Genomic DNA, 19,266 nt, shown 5'->3' with positions numbered 1-19,266 from the left:
TGTACTCTCAGTCAGCCTATTGGATGTTGTGTAACCTGTGTTGTGCTCTGTCTGTCAATGTGTGTGTAGTAGTGCAGAGGCTGTCCGGTCCCACGCTGTGTGTGACAATGAGATTGTGAAGGTACCAGAGAGAGGACGCATCGACACAGTTACAAAGAGCCTGCTGGTGAAGGTATGTAGTTTAGTGCTGTTATGGAACGTACTGTTAGGTTGTAGAGATATATGACCAAGATTATGTGGACACCTGCTCATCGAACATCTCATGGGCATTAATATGAAGTTGGTCCCCCCCTTTGCTGCTATAACAGCCTCCACTCGTCCAGGAAGACTTTTCAGTACTTGTTGGAACACTTGCTTCCATTAAGCCACAATAGTATTAGTGAGGTCAGGCACTGATGTTGGGCGATTAGGCCTGATTCCAATTCATCCCAAATGTGTTCAATGGGGTTGAGGTCAGGGCTCTGTGCAGGCCAGTCAAGTTCTTCCACACCGATCTCGACAAACCTATTCTGTATGGTCCTCGCTTTGTGCAAAGGGGCATTTTCCTGCTGAAACAAACTGTTGACACAAAGTTGGAAGCACAGAATCGTCTAGTACATAGATTAATAATGAGGAGCGTCCACAATGTGTTTTCTGTGGTGAAGTGCTTAGTAATGAGTCTCTCAAAACGAACAAATTAATAAAACGACCAACGATGACCAAACATCCAGGCACAACATGACGGTACACCCAGGGAGTTCTTTCAGAACAGAGCAGAATGCTTCAGGAAACAGTGCTTCGAAAGTGGAAGAGTAAGTCAACTAGCAAGGCATTGTTGTCACTTTATAACAGGTGATGATAAGCATAAATAAGGGAGTACAGTCTCTCATAGTAGCATATGTGATTTTCTCTTTTGTACCGTGTAACGGTACACAGCTAATATTTCACGTTTGCCAAAGCAAGCTAACTAGCTACTGAGAAACAGTACAGATGAAGATGAAACATTATCAGGTCTACTGTACATTTTACTGTAGAAAGTATTGTTGAAAACAAGTCTAGGTTGGAACTGTTGCTGTTACAAGTCATCATTTATATTCTGAACTGGAATAAAGTGATTGAAGCAAGATGCTTTTTGAGACAAACACTCACACAGGTCTGGGTTGCTCATCTGCAGCAGGAAGCTGTCTCCTGCCTGTCTGAGAAAGCAGTAGATGTTCTGGTCCAGCTTGACACCACATACAAGTCAGTGTTCTCAAGTACAGAAACAGTGTCAATGCTGAGCATGACCTCAGTGTTGCACTGTGAAAAACTGAGCCCAGAATAGACATGCTTGTGTTTTCTGGTCTACACCTGTGTGATGTGATCAATCAGTTTATTCCAGTTCAGAATTAAAAATATATATTTTAAGAGCAACAGTTCCAACCTAGACTTTCTATCAGCAATAATGTATACTGTAAGATGTACAGTATAAAATATAATTGATCTGTAATGTTACTTAGGGTTGCACGATCAAAAAGCCTGTGTGTGTGTGTGTTCTGTTGTACATCTGTGGGATGTGATCAATCTGTTTATTCCAGTTCAGAATGAAATTATTTATTGTATTTTACAGCAACAGTTCCAACCTAGACAGGTATGTAATAGTGTTTTTAATGGGGGAAAATGGACATTAAAATATATTTATGGGTATTTCATTGTTATTTGTTTTTGTCTACATTACATTTCTTTTTGGCATAAGGGCAATGAAATGTACCGATATTTACGTATAGTTGCATATTTTCCTAAGCTTGGGTCCCAGGAAAACACAGCATTTCTGATTTGGGTCCCAGGCTGAAAAAGTTAAAGAACCCCTGGTCTAGAATGACATTGTATGCTGTAGCGTTAAGATTTCCCTTCACCGGAACTAAGGGGCCTTGCCCAACCATGAAAAACAGCCTCAGACCATTATTCCTCTTCCACCAAACTTTACAGTTGTCACTATGCATTCGGGCAGGTAGCGTTTGTCATCCGCCAAACCCAGATTCGTCCGTCGGACTGGCAGATGGCAAAGCTTGATTCATCACTCCAGAGAACGCGTTTCCACTGCTTCAGAGTCCAATGGCGGCGAGCTTTACACCACTCCAGCCGACGCTTGGCATTAGGCTTGTGTGGGGCTGCTTCGCCATGAAAACCCATTTCATGAAGCTCCCGACGAACAGTTCTAGTGCTGACGTTGCTTCCAGAGGCAGTTTAGAACTCGGTAGTGAGTGTTGCAATTGAGGACAGATGATTTTTACATGCTTCAGCGCTCAACTATCACGTTCTGTGAGATTGTGTGGCCTACCACCTCGCGGCTGAGCCGTTGTTGCTCCTAGACGTTTCCACTTCACAATAACAGCACTTAAAGTTGCCCGGGGCATCTTTAGCAGGGCAGAACTGACAAACTGACATGTTGGAAAGGTAGCATCCTATGACGGTGCCACGTTGAAAGTCACTGAGCTGTTCAGTAAGGCCATTCTATTGTCAATGTTTCTCTATGGAGATTGCATGGCTGTGTGCTCGATTTTATACACCTTTCAGCAACGGGTGTGGATGAAATAGTGTAACTGCCTCTAACTGAACATTCTCTCTTTTTTTTCTCTCTTCTCTCAGGCAGAGGGAACAGAAAAGACCAAAACCTACAACTGGTTGCTGTGTCCAACTGGTCAGTAATGCATGAATGTTGAATGTTCACTTTGATTGAACTGATCATCTCCAGTCATCTTATCATCTGTGTCCACAGGAGAAACTCTGACAGAGGAGGTGGAACTGCAACTCCCCAAGAATGTGGTGGATGGATCTGATCGAATTTCTCTCTCAGTCCTGGGTAAAATGTACCATAGTGTTGTTTGGAGACGTAGTGAGTTTAGAGTGTGTGTAGGTTCTTATATTTGTCCTATTTCACATGTGTGAATTGGAAATGTGTTTTCTGCATATCTCACTCTCCCTGAGACACCCTTGGAGCGTGGGGTCATGGCCAGGGTCTGACATGATTAATGCTAATTAGGGTTAATTAGGAGCAATTAGGGTTAAGTGCCTTGCTTAGGGCCACATCAACAGATTTTTCACCTTGTCGCTCAGGGATTTCAACTACCCACTGGACACACGACGTCATTTCAAAGTGGACATTTTAGTAAAATTTAGCTGAGGCCATAAGACTGCTGAACAATTAATCAAATGGCCACCTGGACTATTTGCATTGACCCCCTCCCCCTTATTTTTTACACTGCTGCTACTCACTGTTTATTATCAATGCATCCGAGGGGCACAGCGGTCTAAGACGGCACTAGAGGTCCTGGTTCGCTCCCAGGCTGTGTCACAACTGGCTGTGATCGGGAGTCCCGTAGGTTGGCGCACAATTGGACCAGCGTCGTCCGGTTTAGGGTAGGGTTTGGCCGGGGGGGTAGTCCGTCATTGTATATAAGAATTTGTTCTTAACTGACTTGCCTAGTTAAACTTAAAAAAATATGCATAGACACTTTACCCCTACCTACATGTTTAAATTACCTCGACTAACCTGTACCCCCTCACATTGCCTCGGTACCGGTACCCCCTGTATATAGCCTTGTTATTCTATTGTGTTACTTCCCCATTGGATAGAAACACTTTGAAGTGTGTAGAAATGTTATGTATGAGACTATAACATAATTGATATGGTAGGAAAAAATCCAAAGAAAAACCAACCAGAATCTTTTTTTTGTTGAGATCCCATGCTCTTACAATGGAAATCTATGCAAGTCCAGGTCCCAGATTGCAATTCCTGTGGCTTCCACTAGATGTCAAGTCTTGTTCAAGGTTTCAGGCTTGTTTCTTCCAAAACGGAGAAGAATTGAGTTTTGGTACTGGGAGTCACAGTTGGAAATCAGTCTGTGGGCGCGCAACGAACAGGACGCGCACTTGCTAATTGTACATTTCTATTGAACATACTTCTTTCTGTATGAAATATTATAGTTTAATTACATTTTAGGGTACCAGGGGATTACATAGACACGTAGTTTGACTTGTTTTAACAAAGTTTAGCGGTAGCTTTTTGGATTCCTTTGTCTGCATGTTGAACTCAAATCGATGGCGCCAACTAAAAATACTTTTTGGGATATAAAGAAGGATTTTATCTAACAAAACAACCATGCATGTTGTAGCTGGGACCCTTTGGATTGCAAATCACAAAGTAAGTGATTATTTAATCGCTATTTGTGATTTTATGAAGCCTGTGCTGGTTGAAAACTATGTTGATGTGGGGCGCCTTCCTCAAACAATCGCATGGCATGCTTTAGCTGTAAAGCCTATTGTAAATTGGACAATGCAGTTAGATTAACAAGAATTTAAGCTTTTAACCGATATAAGACACTTGTATGTACCTACATGTTTAATATCCATAATTTCTATGATTATTTATTTGAATTGAGCGCCCTCCAATTTCACCGGAAATTGTCGACAGGTGTCTGGTAGTGGTAATATTTCATTCAGTACCGAAATTTGTAGGTGGCTTAATTTAAGATGTGCCAAGAGACCACTTTCTGTGGGGACAAACAATGTTTTCAAAACTGTAATGTTTACATGAATTCTGGTTATTTCCAGGGATACACAACATCGTGAAATATATGTACATCTTTGTTAGAAAGAATACGATATTTGCCTTGACGGAGTAATGCTGAATGTAAAAAAAGGCTCAACTTACTCCACTCTCTCCTACTTTGTAATACAATTGAAAGAGATCCTGGTTCCTAAACCACACCAATACTGTATGTTTTGTTACATTAGTATTACTTTATTACAAAAGGTTGACAACGCACCCAAATATCAACATTTAAAAGATATGTATCTTTTGTGCCACTGATTTATTCTGGCCATAATTCCAGTTTGCTTACAAATTAATAATTGATATGTTGGATTCACGTCTCCATTTCAAAGTTAAAGAATAGGACTAAATCAAATCAAACGTTATTTAAAGTGAATTTAAAGTTTAATTTGATTTAGTCCTATTCTTTAATTTATATTTTTGGTTGCGATAGAGACGTGAATCCAAAGTATTAATTATTCATTTGTAGACAACATTGACTTTTTGGTTGAGATGGAGACGTGAATACAACATTAATAATTAATTATTCACTTAAAGATTACATTTGAAACCATAGGTTTATATGTATTGTCTATTTTTAGTTGAACCCTGAATTGAATTTAAAACTAAATCTGTTGAGGACTTCATAAATGCTATAAGGGCTTAAATAGTATCTTTAATGACATGGAGTATGGTTACATTTGATTTGCTCTGTTAAACCTACACTTTGATATGACTACGATATCAGCAGTGAATCTATTTAGTTAATAAGAGATTTCTCAATAAGCATTCTGACAATAGGACATTGGTAGCCAATGACAAATATAAAAGCTAAGCAGAACTGCACTTGATTACAACCCTGGATGGGAGACCAAATGGATATCTGTAGATAGATTAACTCTCCACTAGGATATGCAGCCAGTCTTAGAATTTTTTTCTGATAGTGGATATAACGTTGGAAGATCTGACATGGTTTCAAATATAGAAATTCAACATATTTTATACAAGGTTTGATTATGTTGAAAATTGGTTACCATGATGATGATGATATATTAACAGTTTCCCAAGTAGATTCCACATCACAATACATTGACAAATTAAGTTGAACCAATGTTTTTTCAACCAGTTTGTGCCCAATGGGTAGCAACCTTTCGGTAACTGGTCCAACACTCTAATCTCTAGGCTACCTGGTAGAGGCATAGTGGTGGGAAAAGCAACCCTTCTCCAGCGATAATGCTGCTGTTTGCTAAAGAGGTCAGTCTTACAGAAGTCCCATGTTTCTCTGTAGGGGACATCCTGGGTCGGGCCCTCAAGAACCTGGATGGACTGCTGCAGATGCCGTATGGGTGTGGAGAGCAGAATATGGCCCTCCTCGCCCCCAATATCTACATACTCGAGTACCTGAGGAACACAGAGCAGCTCACTCCAGCCATCCGAGACAAGGCCATCCAGTTCCTCACTAGTGGTAAGAGAGTCCCTCAAAATGTGGACAGTATTCATTGGGCATCAACTGGAAGAAAACTGTCAAACATCTGGATCTGTCCAGAATGAGCCCTTTTTTTTCATTTTCCATTGAAGAACATTTTAAAATGTTTCACCACGGTATGTTCTAATGACTACGACCCTGCTGTTAATCAAAATCTAATTTTATTGGTCACATACACATGGTTAGCAGATGTTAATGCAAGTGTAGTGAAATGGTTGTGCTTCTAGTTCCGACAGTGCAGTAATATCTAACAAGTGATCTAACAATTCCCCAACAACTACCTAATAAACACAAATCTAAAAGTGGTGAATTAGAATATGTCTAATAGTTGGTATAAAATACAGTATATGCATATGAGATGAGTGATGTAAGATATGTAAACATTATTCAAGTGTCATTATTTAAAGTGGCATTGTTTAAAGTGACTATTGATCCATTTGTTAAAGTGGCCAGTGATTGGGTCTCTATGTAGGCAGCAGCCTCTTTGAGTTAGGGATTGCTGTTTAGCAGTCTGATGGCCTTGAGATAGAAGCTGTTCAGTCTCTCGGTCCCAGCTTTGATGCACCTCTACTGACCTCGCCTTCTGGATGGTAGCGGTGTGAACAGGCAGTGGATCGGGTGGTTGATGTCTTTGAGGATCTTTTTGGCCTTCCTGTGACACCGGGTGCTATAGGTGTCATGGAGGGCAGGTAATTTGCCCCCGGTGATGCGTTGTGCAGACCTCACTACCCTCTAGAGAGCCTTGCGGTTGAGGGAGGAGCATTTGCAGTACCAGGCTGTGATACAGCCCGACAGGATGCTCTCGATTGTGGATCTGTAAAAGTTAGTCAGGGTTTTGGGTGAAAAGCCACATTTCTTCAGCCTCCTGAGTTTGAAGAGGCACTGTTGCACCTTCTTCACCACACTAACACGTGTGGGTGGACCATTTCAGTTTGTCGATATGTACGCTGAGGAACTTAAAACTTTCCACCTTCTCCACTGCTGTCCCTTCGATGTGGATAGGGGCGTGTTCCCTTTACTGTTTCCTGAAGTCCACGATCATCTCCTTTGTTTTGTTGACATTGAGTGAGAGGTTGTTTTCCTGACACCACACTCCAAGTGTCCTCACCTCCTCCCTGTAGGCTGTCTCGTCGTCGTTGGTAATCAAGCCCACTACTGTTGTGTCGTCTGCAAACTTGATGATTGAGTTGGAGGCGCGCATTGGAGGCGTGTGGTAGAACAGGGAGTACAGGTGTGGGGCTGTTCACGCACCCTTGTGGGGCCCCAGTGTTGAGGGTCAGCGAGGTAGAGATATTGTTTCCTACCTTCACCACATGGGGTTGGCCTGTCAAAGTCCAGGAGCCAATTGCACAGGGCGGGGTTGAGGCCCAGGGCCTACAGCTTGATGATGAACTTGGAGGGTACCATGGTGTTGAATGCTGAGCTGTTGTCAATGAACTGCATTCTTACTTAGGTATCCCTTGTCCAGATGGGATAAGGCAGTGTGCAGTGTGATGGCGATTGCATCGTCTGTGGACCTGTTAGGGAGGAATGTAAACTGAAGTGGGTCTAGGGTGGCCGGTAAGGTGGAGGTGATATGATCCTTGACTAGTCTGTCAAAGCACTACTGCCCAGTGAGTGGGCGGTAGTCATTTAATTCAGTTATCTTTTCCTACTTGGGTACAGGAACAGTGGTGGTCATCTTGAAGCATGTGAGGACAGCAGACTGGGATAGGGAGCGATTGAATATGTCCGTAAACACACCAGCCAGCTGGTCTGCGCATGCTCTGAGGACACGGCTAGGGATGCCGTCTGGGCCAGCAGCCCTGCGAGGGTTAACACGTATAAATGTTTTACTCACGTCACCCACGGAGAAGGAGAGGGGGGGGGGGTGCCGTTCTTGGTAGCGGGCCGCGATGGTGGCACTGTATTATCGTCAAAGCGGGCAAAGAAGGTGTTTAGTTTGTTTGGAAGCGTGATGTCAGTGTTCGTGACGTGGCTGGTTTTCTTTTTGTAGTCCGTGATTTCCTGTAGACCCTGCCACATACGTCTCGTGTCTGAGCATGACTGACCCAACACACGTAGGAACTTGTTTTCCCACTAAAATCATCCCAAATGGCACCCTAGTGCCTACATAGTAAACAGATTTTTCCTGGCCAAAGTAGTGTACTATACAGGGAATAGGGTGCCATTTGGGGCAGACACTCAGTGACTATAAAAAACATTTGGTCACTTTATTGTTCACTCTAAAAACACACCGACAGGTTACCAAAGGCAGCTGAACTACAAGCATTTTGATGGTGCATACAGCACATTTGGACAAGGCTCGGGGAATACTTGGTGAGTATAGTGTTTTTCAACTACTGGTAAACACATTATAACTGTTTGTTTCAATTAAGTATTGACCAATCAAATGGCATTGTCTCTGACAGACCATGGATGTGACATCAGTTCAAATAAGCTGTCATTGCATGTAATGTCAAGCTCTAAGTCATGTTTATGACAACCTTATGTGGGTATTATGACGGGACATTCAAATCTAGTTCTTTCTTTCCTCAGGCTGACTGCTTTTGTCTTGAGATCCTTTGGCAAAGCACAGTCTTTCATTTATATTGACCCGGCGCAAATGACAGATTCCACGAGTTGGTTGGAAAGTCAGCAAGGCAAACATGGGTGTTTTGTCAGATTGGGGAAACTCTTTAATAACAGAATTAAGGTACTTATTGATATCAAATGTATAATTGATAATAAACTGAAGGAAGATGGAAGAAGATGTAGTTGTGTGTCTCATCAGACCAGCCATGAAGTTGTAAATTATGCTTTCAACATAATTGTAGTTTAATACACATTGTAGTATTTTGACATTGTTTTATAGGGTGGGGTGACGGATGAAGTCACACTGACGGCCTACATCACTGCTTCAATGCTGGAGCTCAACATGTCAGTGTCGGTAAGTAGCATCTCCAGATAACCATTGTTTCTCAAGACAACAACGTCCATTACAGGAAACTGATTTTGCCTCCTGTATGAAGTCTGTTGTGTACCTCTTACATCAACTGTCATCTACAATGCAACGAGTTGTGTATTGTGTATTTAAAATTCAGTTAAATCATTTGTTTCTCTCAAAGTAGCCTATGCAATAAGTATAAGAATATGTGTTACCATAAGCAGATCTAAATGATATTGCGCTGTTAAAACTGAGTAGGCTTAGTTACTACAGTAAACTAAAAAACTAGATGGGCTTCAGCATGAATGTCTGTAGCCTAGTCCCAGATCTGTTTGTATTGGCTTGCCAGTCCAAACAGATCTGGGACCTTAATGTGCTGCTCTGTTATTTTGTGCTCCAGGATCCTGTTTTGTACGGCAGTTTGTCTTGCCTGAAGAACTCCACCAGTGATTTGTCCAACACCTACACTACTGCTCTGCTGGCCTACACCTTTACCCTGGCAGGGGACATGGAGACCCGGGCCCAGCTTCTGCAGCACCTGAACACGGTCGCATTACTAGAGGGTGAGACATAGCCTGGTCCAAGATATGTTTGTGCTGTCTTGACTTAATTGAGTTACTCAATGGAGTAATCCCAAAAGTGCAAACCCTCCGCCCGTCTCGCACTCCAAATAGAATCAAACACCCAAATATTTTATAGAATTTGAACTCAGGTGTCTGTAATAAAAGTCAGTTTTTGTCATAAAATTCATTGTGGAGGTCAGTGAAGAACTTTGAATCCTGTATAGTGATGAATAAGCAAGTCCCTATTTTCTGTGTGTGTGTGTGTGAATATGTGTGTGTGTGTACGTGTGCTCCTCATCCCTCAGGGGGTGTCCTGCACTGGACTCAGACCTCCTCAGAGACCTCAGCCTCCCTGGCAGTGGAGATCAGCTCCTACTGGCTTCCCTCAGTGCCCTCAGTGCCTCCCCTCTGTCTACCACTGACCTGGGCTATGCTTCCCGCATCGTCAGGTGGCTGGTGAGGCAGCAGAACGCCTACGGAGGCTTCTTCTCCACACAGGTATACTTCAAAACGCGGTGCTGTGCACTAGTAGTGAGGCATTATTACCTTGACTTTTACCAGATCACAGGCATGTGGGTGCTTCTTGACATGTCAAGCCTGGTGAGGCTAACTTCCACTGAAGTGGAGCCAAGAAATCATAATGGATGAAATGGGAATGTCACTCTAGGAACTGACCAATGTAAAATCTACTCTTTCTGTAAAATGGGATTGTTTCATTCATTTTGAACAGATTTGTCTGTGATCTGTTGGTGTTTAGGACACAGTGGTGGCCCTCCAGGCCCTGGCTCTCTACTCCACCAGGGTGTTCAGTAGAGAGGGCACCAGCACAGTGACAGTACAGTCTCCCAGCGGGGGACAGCACCTCTTTGAAGTTAACAAAAACAACAAGCTTCCAGGAGAGTGCGCTGCAGGACACAGAAGGTAAGTACACGGTGGAAGTGAAGGGCAGTGCTTGTGCCTCAGTGCAGGTCAGTGATTACACATCTCTCCTCCCAATCCTTCTGGTGCCAAAATACGGTTGAATCCATCACTAAAGCTACAGTCTGGGAATGTTTTTCTTCAGCAAAACAGCAACCATGTGCCACTTGATTTGGTATACAGCTGAGGCAGTGGATGCTGCTGAGGGGAGGACGGCTCATAATAATGGATGGAACAGAGCAAACCACGTGTTTGATGTATTTGCTACCATTCTACTTATTCTGCTCCAGCCATTACCACAAGCCTGTCCTCCCCAATTAAGCTGCCTTCAACCTCCTGTGAGCTGAGGGATGGGGCTGGGGAAAAGTAACTCCTCGTGAATCATTGTTATATTCATCAAGACTCAATGGTTATATAATTCAAGAATTTAATTAAACATTTTTCCAGAGCCCAGACTGTGGATTGAAGAAGCCTCTCCTGACTTTTTAAATGTTTTCTCTCCCAGATGGCGCTCCACTACAACATCCCTACTCCTACTGACAGCACAACGCTCAGCATCCAGGTGAAGACAGAGGTGGACTGCAACAGCAACTCGTTGAGACCCAGAGTAACGCTGAACCTTGAGTCTCAGTAAGAATGAATGACACATTTACAGAAGCATTCTTTCCATACGTTTATTTATGACACTACAAAGTGTTATTATGGAACATGTCTAACAGAATGGACTTGACCCAAATCACTTGGTTTCCTATTGGTTATTTCACTTCTAGTTTCTACCACAGGAGGTTGGTGGCAGCTTAATTGGGGAGGACAGGCTCATGGTAATGGCTGGAGTGGAATATTGGAATTGTATGAAATAGTTTGATGCCATTCTATTCCAGCCATTACTATGAGCCGTCCTCCCCTGTCACGATCGTTATAATAAGTGGACCAAAGCGCAGCGTGATCTGGGTTCCACATCTTTTTATTACTAAGTGAAACTCACAGCAAAATAAAACTTAAACAAAACGTGACGCTAATAATAGTGCTAACAAGCTACTGTCCATAGTCAAGATCTCACAAAGCACAAAGGGGAAATGGCTGCCTAAATATGATCCCCAATCAGAGACAACGATAAACAGCTGCCTCTGATTGGGAACCATACCAGGCCAACAGATCATTATTCACCTAGATAACCTACCCTAGTCACTGTCACGCCCCAACCAATAAGCAGCTCTCTATGGTCAGGGAGTGACATCCCCTCAGCAGCCTCCACTGGTTTCTACCTAGGCTTGGATCAGGAACAGTAAGAACCTGGCCTTTTTATGGCTTAAATAATCAAACTAGTTTAATTATCAAAATCAAACTTTGCTATCCCAGGTAGAGGTCGACCGATTATGATTTTTCAACACCGATACCGATTATTGGAGGACCAAAAAAGCCAATACCGATTAATCGGACGATTATTATATATATATTTGTAATAATGACAATTACAACAATACTGAATGAACAATGAATGCTTTTATTTTAACTTAATATAATACATAAATGAAATCAATTTAGTCTCAAATAAATAATGGAACATGTTCAATTTGGTTTAAATAATGCAAAATCACAGTGTTGGAGAAGAAAGTAAAAGTGCAATATGTGCCATGTAAAAAAGCTAACGTTTAAGTTCCTTGCTCAGAACATGAGAACATATGAAAGCTGGTGGTTCCTTTTAACATGAGTCTTCAATATTCTCAGTTTTAGGTTGTAGTTATTATAGGACTATTTCGCTCTATACCATTTGTATTTCATAGACCTTTGACTATTGGATGTTCTTATAGGCACTATAGTATTGCCAGCCTAATCTCAGGACTTGATAGGCTTGAAGTCATTAACAGCGCTGTGCTTCAAGCATTACGAATATCTGAGCCAGGTGGCCCAAACTGCTGCATATACCCTGACTCCGCTTACACTGAACGCAAGAGAAGTGACACAATTTCAGGCACCGCATTGGTTATAAATCAAATCAAATCAAATCTTATTTGTCACATACACATGGTTAGCAGATGTTAATGCGAGTGTAGCGAAATGCTTGTGCTTCTAGTTCCGAAAATGCAGTAATAACCAACAAGTAATCTAACTAACAATTCCAAAACTACTGTCTTATACACACAAGTGTAAGGGGATAAAGAATATGTACATAAAGATATATGAATGAGTGATGGTACAGAGCGGCATAGGCAAGATACAGTAGATGGCATCGAGTACAGTATATACATATGAGATGAGTATGTAAACAAAGTGGCATAGTTAAAGTGGCTAGTGATACATGTATTACATAAAGATGCAGTAGATGATATAGAGTACAGTATATACGTATACATATGAGATGAATAATGTAGGGTATGTAAACATTATATTAGGTAGCATTGTTTAAAGTGGCTAGTGATATATTTTACATCATTTCCCATCAATTCCCATTATTAAAGTTGTTGGAGTTGAGTCAGTGTGTTGGCAGCAGCCACTCAATGTTAGTGGTGGCTGTTTAACAGTCTGATGGCCTTGAGATAGAAGCTGTTTTTCAGTCTCTCGGTCACAGCTTTGATGCACCTGTACTGACCTCGCCTTCTGGATGATAGCGGGGTGAACAGGCAGTGGCTCGGGTGGTTGTTGTCCTTGTCCTTCCTTGTTGTCCTCGGGTGGTTGTTGTCCTCCTTTATGGCCTTCCTGTAACATCGGGGGGTGTAGGTGTCCTGGAGGGCAGGTAATTTGCCCCGGTGATGCGTTGTGCAGACCTCACTACCCTCTGGAGAGCCTTACGGTTGTGGGCGGAGCAGTTGCCGTACCAGGCGGTGATACAGCCCGCCAGGATGCTCTCGATTGTGCATCTGTAGAAGTTTGTGAGTGCTTTTGGTGGCAAGCCAAATTTCTTCAGCCTCCTGAGGTTGAAGAGGCGCTGCCGCGCCTTCTTCACGATGCTGTCTGTGTGGGTGGACCAATTCAGTTTGTCTGTGATGTGTATGCCGAGGAACTTAAAACTTGCTACCCTCTCCACTACTGTTCCATCGATGTGGATAGGGGGGTGTTCCCTCTGCTGTTTCCTGAAGTCCACAATCATCTCCTTAGTTTTGTTGACGTTGAGTGTGAGGTTATTTTCCTGACACCACACTCCGAGGGCCCTCACCTCCTCCCTGTAGGCCGTCTCGTCGTTGTTGGTAATCAAGCCTACCACTGTTGTGTCGTCCGCAAACTTGATGATTGAGTTGGAGGCGTGCGTGGCCACGCAGTCGTGGGTGAACAGGGAGTACAGGAGAGGGCTCAGAACGCACCCTTGTGGGGCCCCAGTGTTGAGGATCAGCGGGGTGGAGATGTTATTACCTACCTTCACCACCTGGGGGCGGCCCGTCAGGAAGTCCAGTACCCAGTTGCACAGGGCGGGGTCGAGACCCAGGGTCTCAAGCTTGATGACGAGCTTGGAGGGTACTATGGTGTTAAATGCTGAGCTGTAGTCGATGAACAGCATTCTGACATAGGTATTCCTCTTGTCCAGGTGGGTTAGGGCAGTGTGCAGTGTGGTTGAGATTGCATCGTCTGTGGACCTATTTGGGCGGTAAGCAATTTGGAGTGGGTCTAGGGTGTCAGGTAGGGTGGAGGTGATATGGTCCTTGACTAGTCTCTCAAAGCACTTCATGATGACGGAAGTGAGTGCTACGGGGCGGTAGTCGTTTAGCTCAGTTACCGTAGATTTCTTGGGAACAGGAACAATGGTGGCCCTCTTGAAGCATGTGGGAACAGCAGACTGGGATAGGGATTGATTGAATATGTCCGTAAACACACCAGCCAGCTGGTCTGCACATGCTCTGAGGGCGCGGCTGGGGATGCCGTCTGGGCTTGCAGCCTTGCGAGGGTTAACACGTTTAAATGTTTTACTCACCTCGGCTGCAGTGAAGGAGAGGCCGCATGTTTTGGTTGCAGGCCGTGTCAGTGGCACTGTATTGTCCTCAAAGCGGGCAAAAAAGTTATTTAGTCTGCCTGGGAGCAAGACATCCGGGTCCGTGACGGGGCTGGTTTTCTTTTTGTAATCAGTGATTGACTGTAGACCCTGTGTAACGACGTTCGTCTGTAGAAGGAGAAGCGGACCAAAAAGCAGCATGGTGGTTACTCATGTTTCTTTAATGGAAAATGAACGATACATGAAATAACTTAACTCTACAAAACAACAAACGGAACGTGAAAAACCTATACAGCCTATCCTGTGACAACAAACACAGGGACAGGAACAATCACCCACAAACACACAGTGAAACCCAGGCTACCTAAGTATGATTCTCAATCAGAGACAACCAATGACACCTGCCTCTGATTGAGAACCATACTAGGCCGAAACATAGAAAAGCCCCAAAACATAGAAAAACAAACAGACTGCCCACCCAACTCACGCCCTGACCATACTAAATAAATACAAAACAACGGAAATCAAGGTCAGAACGTGACACCCTGCCACATACCTCTTGTGTCTGAGCCGTTGAATAGAGATTCTACTTTGTCTCTATACTGACGCTTAGCTTGTTTGATTGCCTTGCGGAGGGAATAGCTACACTGTTTGTATTCGGTCATATTTCCGGTCACCTTGCCCTGATTAAAAGCAGTTGTTCGCGCATTCAGTTTCACGCGAATGCTGCCATCAATCCACGGTTTCTGGTTTGGGAATGTTTTAATCGTTGCTATGGGAACGACATATTCAACGCACGTTCTAATGAACTCGCACACCGAATCAGCGTATTCGTCAATGTTGTTGTCTGACGCAATACGAAACATATCCCAGTCCATGTGATGGAAGCAGTCTTGGAGTGTGGAATCAGATTGGTCGGACCAGCGTTGAACAGACCTCAGCGTGGGAGCTTCTTGTTTTAGTTTCTGTCTGTAGGCAGGGAACAACAAAATGGAGTCGTGGTCAGCTTTTCCGAAAGGAGGGCGGGGCAGGGCCTTATATGCGTCGCGGAAGTTAGAATAGCAGTGATCCAAGGTTTTGCCAGCCCTGGTTGCGCAATCGATATGCTGATACAATTTAGGGAGTCTTGTTTTCAGATTAGCCTTGTTAAAATCCCCAGCTACAATGAATGCAGCCTCAGGATGTATGGATTCCAGTTTGCAAAGAGTCAAATAAAGTTTGTTCAGAGCCATTGATGTGTCTGCTTGGGGGGGAATATATACGGCTGTGATTATAATCGAAGAGAATTCCCTTGGTAGATAATGCGGTCAACATTTGATTGTGAGGAATTCTAAATCAGGTGAACAGAAGGACTTGAGTTCCTGTATGCTTTTGTGACCACACCACGTCTCGTTAGCCATAAGGCATACGCCCCCGCCCCTCTTCTTACCAGAAAGATGTTTGTTTCTGTCGGCGCGATGCGTGGACTTGCTCGGATTTCACCCTTGCTCGGATTTCATCAACTTTGTTGTCAAGAGTCTGGACATTGGCGAGAAGTATACTGGGGAGTGGTGCACGATGAGCCCGTCTCCGGAGTCTGACCAGAAGACCGCTACGTTTCCCTCTTTTACGAAGTCGTTTTTTTGGGTCGCCGACTGGGATCCATTCCGTTGTCCTGGGTGAAAGGCAGAACACAGGATCCGCTTCGCGAAAGTCATATTCTTGGTCGTACTGATGGTGAGTTGACGCTGCTCTTATATTCAGTAGTTCTTCTCGACTGTATGTAATAAAACCTAAGAAGACCTGGGGTACTAATGTAAGAAATAACACGTAAAAAAAACAAAAAACTGCATAGTTTCCTAGGAACGCGAAGCGAGGCGGCCATCTCTGTCGGCGCCCTAATGAATGCGCCCTTATATGCAACGCAGGACAAGCTAGTTAAACTAGTAATATCATCAACCATGTGTAGTTAACTAGTGATTATGTTAAGATTGATTGTTTTTTATGAGATAAGTTTAATGCTAGCTAGCAATTTCCCATGGCTCCTTGCTGCCATAATCCTTGCGGCCATAATCGGTGTCCAAAAAATTAAGATTACCGATTGTTATGAAAACTTGAAATCGGCTCTAATTAATCGTTCAATACGATTAATCGGTCGACCTCTAATCACAGGCATCTCTTTTCTTTCACAGATATGTTGGAAAGGAGCTGACCACCAATATGATTATAGTGGATTTGAAAATGCTGTCTGGGTTTGCTCCAGACACAGAGTCTTTGGGGAGAGTGAGTTTTTGTTGTTGTTGATAACATACATTTATGGTGTTACCTGTGACCTTTTTCTATGTAGCTCTTTCCTCTCATCTGTGAACCTTACTGAAATATATATTTTTTGGTCTATGGAATAACTATCTTCAAAGTAATGACTCTAGACGTCGGTTGTAAGATGAAAGCTTATTTTAGTAATAATACTGGTTCACATGACATTTTACCACTTTAGATTCTACTAAACAATAAAAGAAAGTTGCTGGCGAAAGCCAGGATAATCACTTGTCACTTGTACATAACTGGCGCGTTCTTGTTTCTTTCATCCTGTCGCAAGGCATTCTGGTACTTGCAGTCAATACAACAGAAATATGTACATACTGTAGTTCGCTCAATCTCATCATAAGAATAATGATACAATAATACAATTACTCTTGTACATACAGTATGTAAATAACTGTAAAAGATACATATATTTATATACAGCTCAATTAATTAACTGTAAACATTAACTCTGTAACCTATTAATGTTACAACATTGTCGATGCAATATAAATAATCAGTGAATGACTTGTCTTCACAGCTGTCGGGTTCAGTTCTAGTGGATCGTGTCGATACTAAAGATGATCATGTGTTAATATACTTGAGAGAGGTGAGAACAAATCATCCATCAGTTTGAAACAGTACACATAACACTCTCAATATAATGGAATTAATCTCCTTCAAAGTCAGCAAAATCAAAATTACACTTCTGCTTGGAGGGTTTAAATATGTGTAGCAAAAATGTTTTTTTTTTCTTTCTCTCCCAACAGTTACCACTGTTCCCACCACTGTTTTTCCACCACACCCTAGACATCATACAGGAGCTCCCAGTACAAAATCTAAAGCCAGCGGTGGTCAAGATCTACGACTACTACCAGCCGAGTAAGTTTAAATCTAACCTTCCCCAATATGTATTTTTCCTTTTTAGTAACATTTGGTTACTTGTATTCATTTACTAAGACTTATCTGTCTTATGGTTTCATTCAGGTGACCAGGCAGAAACAGAATATGTCTTCCCTTGCAAGTAGGGGTTACAAACTGGTGATCTATTTTAATTGTGAAAATATTGATGTTGAATTATTAGATTTAAAATAACTGATCCATATGCATACTCTATACATTATTTAGTTTAACTATGTTGATATTCCTTCTACCAAAAAGTTGGTCAGTTTGTTAAAGCATTCATTCCTTACATGTACAGTATATATTCACTCCTCTGCAGATGTAAGAAGAACATGACATTCACAGAAGTCACACCTGCAAACCTTGACATATCTTTCAAGATTAAAAGTAAAATATGTAACTGGAATTAAAGTTTTCCATTATAACCCTATTCTTGAGCATTTTATCCAGACAGTTTTGTGACACTATGGCAAGCAAGTGCAGGCTCAGGAGACAAGGTGAATAGTGAAAGGCTTTGTGTAAGACAGTGGGTCTCATCCTGGGGTACTAGTGCCCATGGGGGTACCTGGCCTATCCACAGGGGGTACTTGGGAAGACTCATGGGCAGTGCAATATGTGATTGGTGATACAGTAAACACAAAAGTTTAGAACCACTGTAGTAGTAACAGAATCTACACACGAACGGTTTATGACCATGATTTACGACCTAAATGTTAAAGGTCACGTACACCAGGGGAGAATATCCAGAGGAGGAAGGGGAATTTCATACAAATAAAAATGGTAAAACATTACAAAAGTTATCCTGTTTAGATAAAATGTTACGAAATATATTCACGTCACCAAATAAGGTATTAAAACACACTGTTCTGCAATGAATGTCCACAGTAGCCTCAACAGGACAGCTTGCTTCCGTCCTCCTCTGGGTACACTGACTTCAATACTAAACCTTGGAGGCTCATTGTTCTCACCCCCTTCCATAGACTTACACCGTAATTATGACAACTTCCAGAGGACGTCCTCCAACCTATCAGAGCTGTTGCAGCAGGAACTGACATGTTGTCGACCCAACCAAAGGATCAGAGACTTAAAGAGAGAGCGAGACAATAGTTGAAAAGTTTTGAAGAAATTAACTTAATCAAATGAAGGAGAAGCAAGTAGGTTTCACTTACTTAGCAAGCAAATGCAGCTAGCTAGTATAGCCTACTCAAAACACCCTCAGAGGGATGCTATGGTAGCTAGCTGGCTATGACTATCCAACACAACACTGGAACTCTTCCAAGTCGAGGTAAGCTTTTGGTGTTACTAATTTATTGCCACTTGGGCGCACAGGTGTAACTGCTGAACTGATAACTGACTATACACTGTAAAGTTACTGCATGATTGTAGCGGGTTTACGAACACATTAGTTCTATTAGCTATGTTGACTATGACGTTACTTTAGCTAATATGGGGACAACGATGTAGGCTGTGTAGTGGTTATGACATGGTTTGACTTGGAAAGCTTTTTTCGCCTGGTCACATACAGCTGATCTGTTGTGCATTGAAATCTACAAACTAAGGGAAAAGGTGAGAGGAGAGCGCATAGATGCAAGAAGGAATATAACATGGCTGCTATGAATGTGAACTGTGTTCACACGTGACCAGGGGTTTATTCATTCCTCCGATTCTGTTGTAAAACATTTTTTAAACGAAAGCAAATGGAACGAAACTGGG

The 19,266-nt window shown here is 42.6% G+C and overlaps 1 pseudogene across 1 annotated transcript in view; it reads left to right on the top strand.

The window, feature by feature from the left end:
• Positions 1 to 17,983, top strand: part of LOC110503324 (alpha-2-macroglobulin-like) — a 40,554-nt pseudogene extending 22,571 nt beyond the window's left edge. Inside the window, exons 11-26 of the transcript XR_016491249.1 lie at positions 70 to 172; positions 2,608 to 2,659; positions 2,738 to 2,821; positions 5,841 to 6,017; positions 8,282 to 8,357; positions 8,577 to 8,733; positions 8,893 to 8,967; positions 9,365 to 9,527; positions 9,833 to 10,025; positions 10,285 to 10,495; positions 10,951 to 11,075; positions 16,539 to 16,629; positions 17,192 to 17,260; positions 17,421 to 17,532; positions 17,638 to 17,691; positions 17,873 to 17,983. The product of XR_016491249.1 is annotated as an alpha-2-macroglobulin-like (transcript). The remainder of the gene's footprint in view (positions 1 to 69; positions 173 to 2,607; positions 2,660 to 2,737; positions 2,822 to 5,840; positions 6,018 to 8,281; positions 8,358 to 8,576; positions 8,734 to 8,892; positions 8,968 to 9,364; positions 9,528 to 9,832; positions 10,026 to 10,284; positions 10,496 to 10,950; positions 11,076 to 16,538; positions 16,630 to 17,191; positions 17,261 to 17,420; positions 17,533 to 17,637; positions 17,692 to 17,872) is intronic.
• The last annotated feature ends 1,283 nt before the right edge of the window (positions 17,984 to 19,266 follow it).

The sequence above is a fragment of the Oncorhynchus mykiss genome, chromosome 24 (assembly GCF_057628025.1).
Source record: "Oncorhynchus mykiss isolate SJ-2025 chromosome 24, ASM5762802v1, whole genome shotgun sequence".
NCBI classification, from domain to species: Eukaryota; Metazoa; Chordata; class Actinopteri; order Salmoniformes; family Salmonidae; genus Oncorhynchus; species Oncorhynchus mykiss.
Note: the sequence above shows the minus strand (reverse complement) of the source record. Positions and strands in the feature narration are given on the sequence as shown.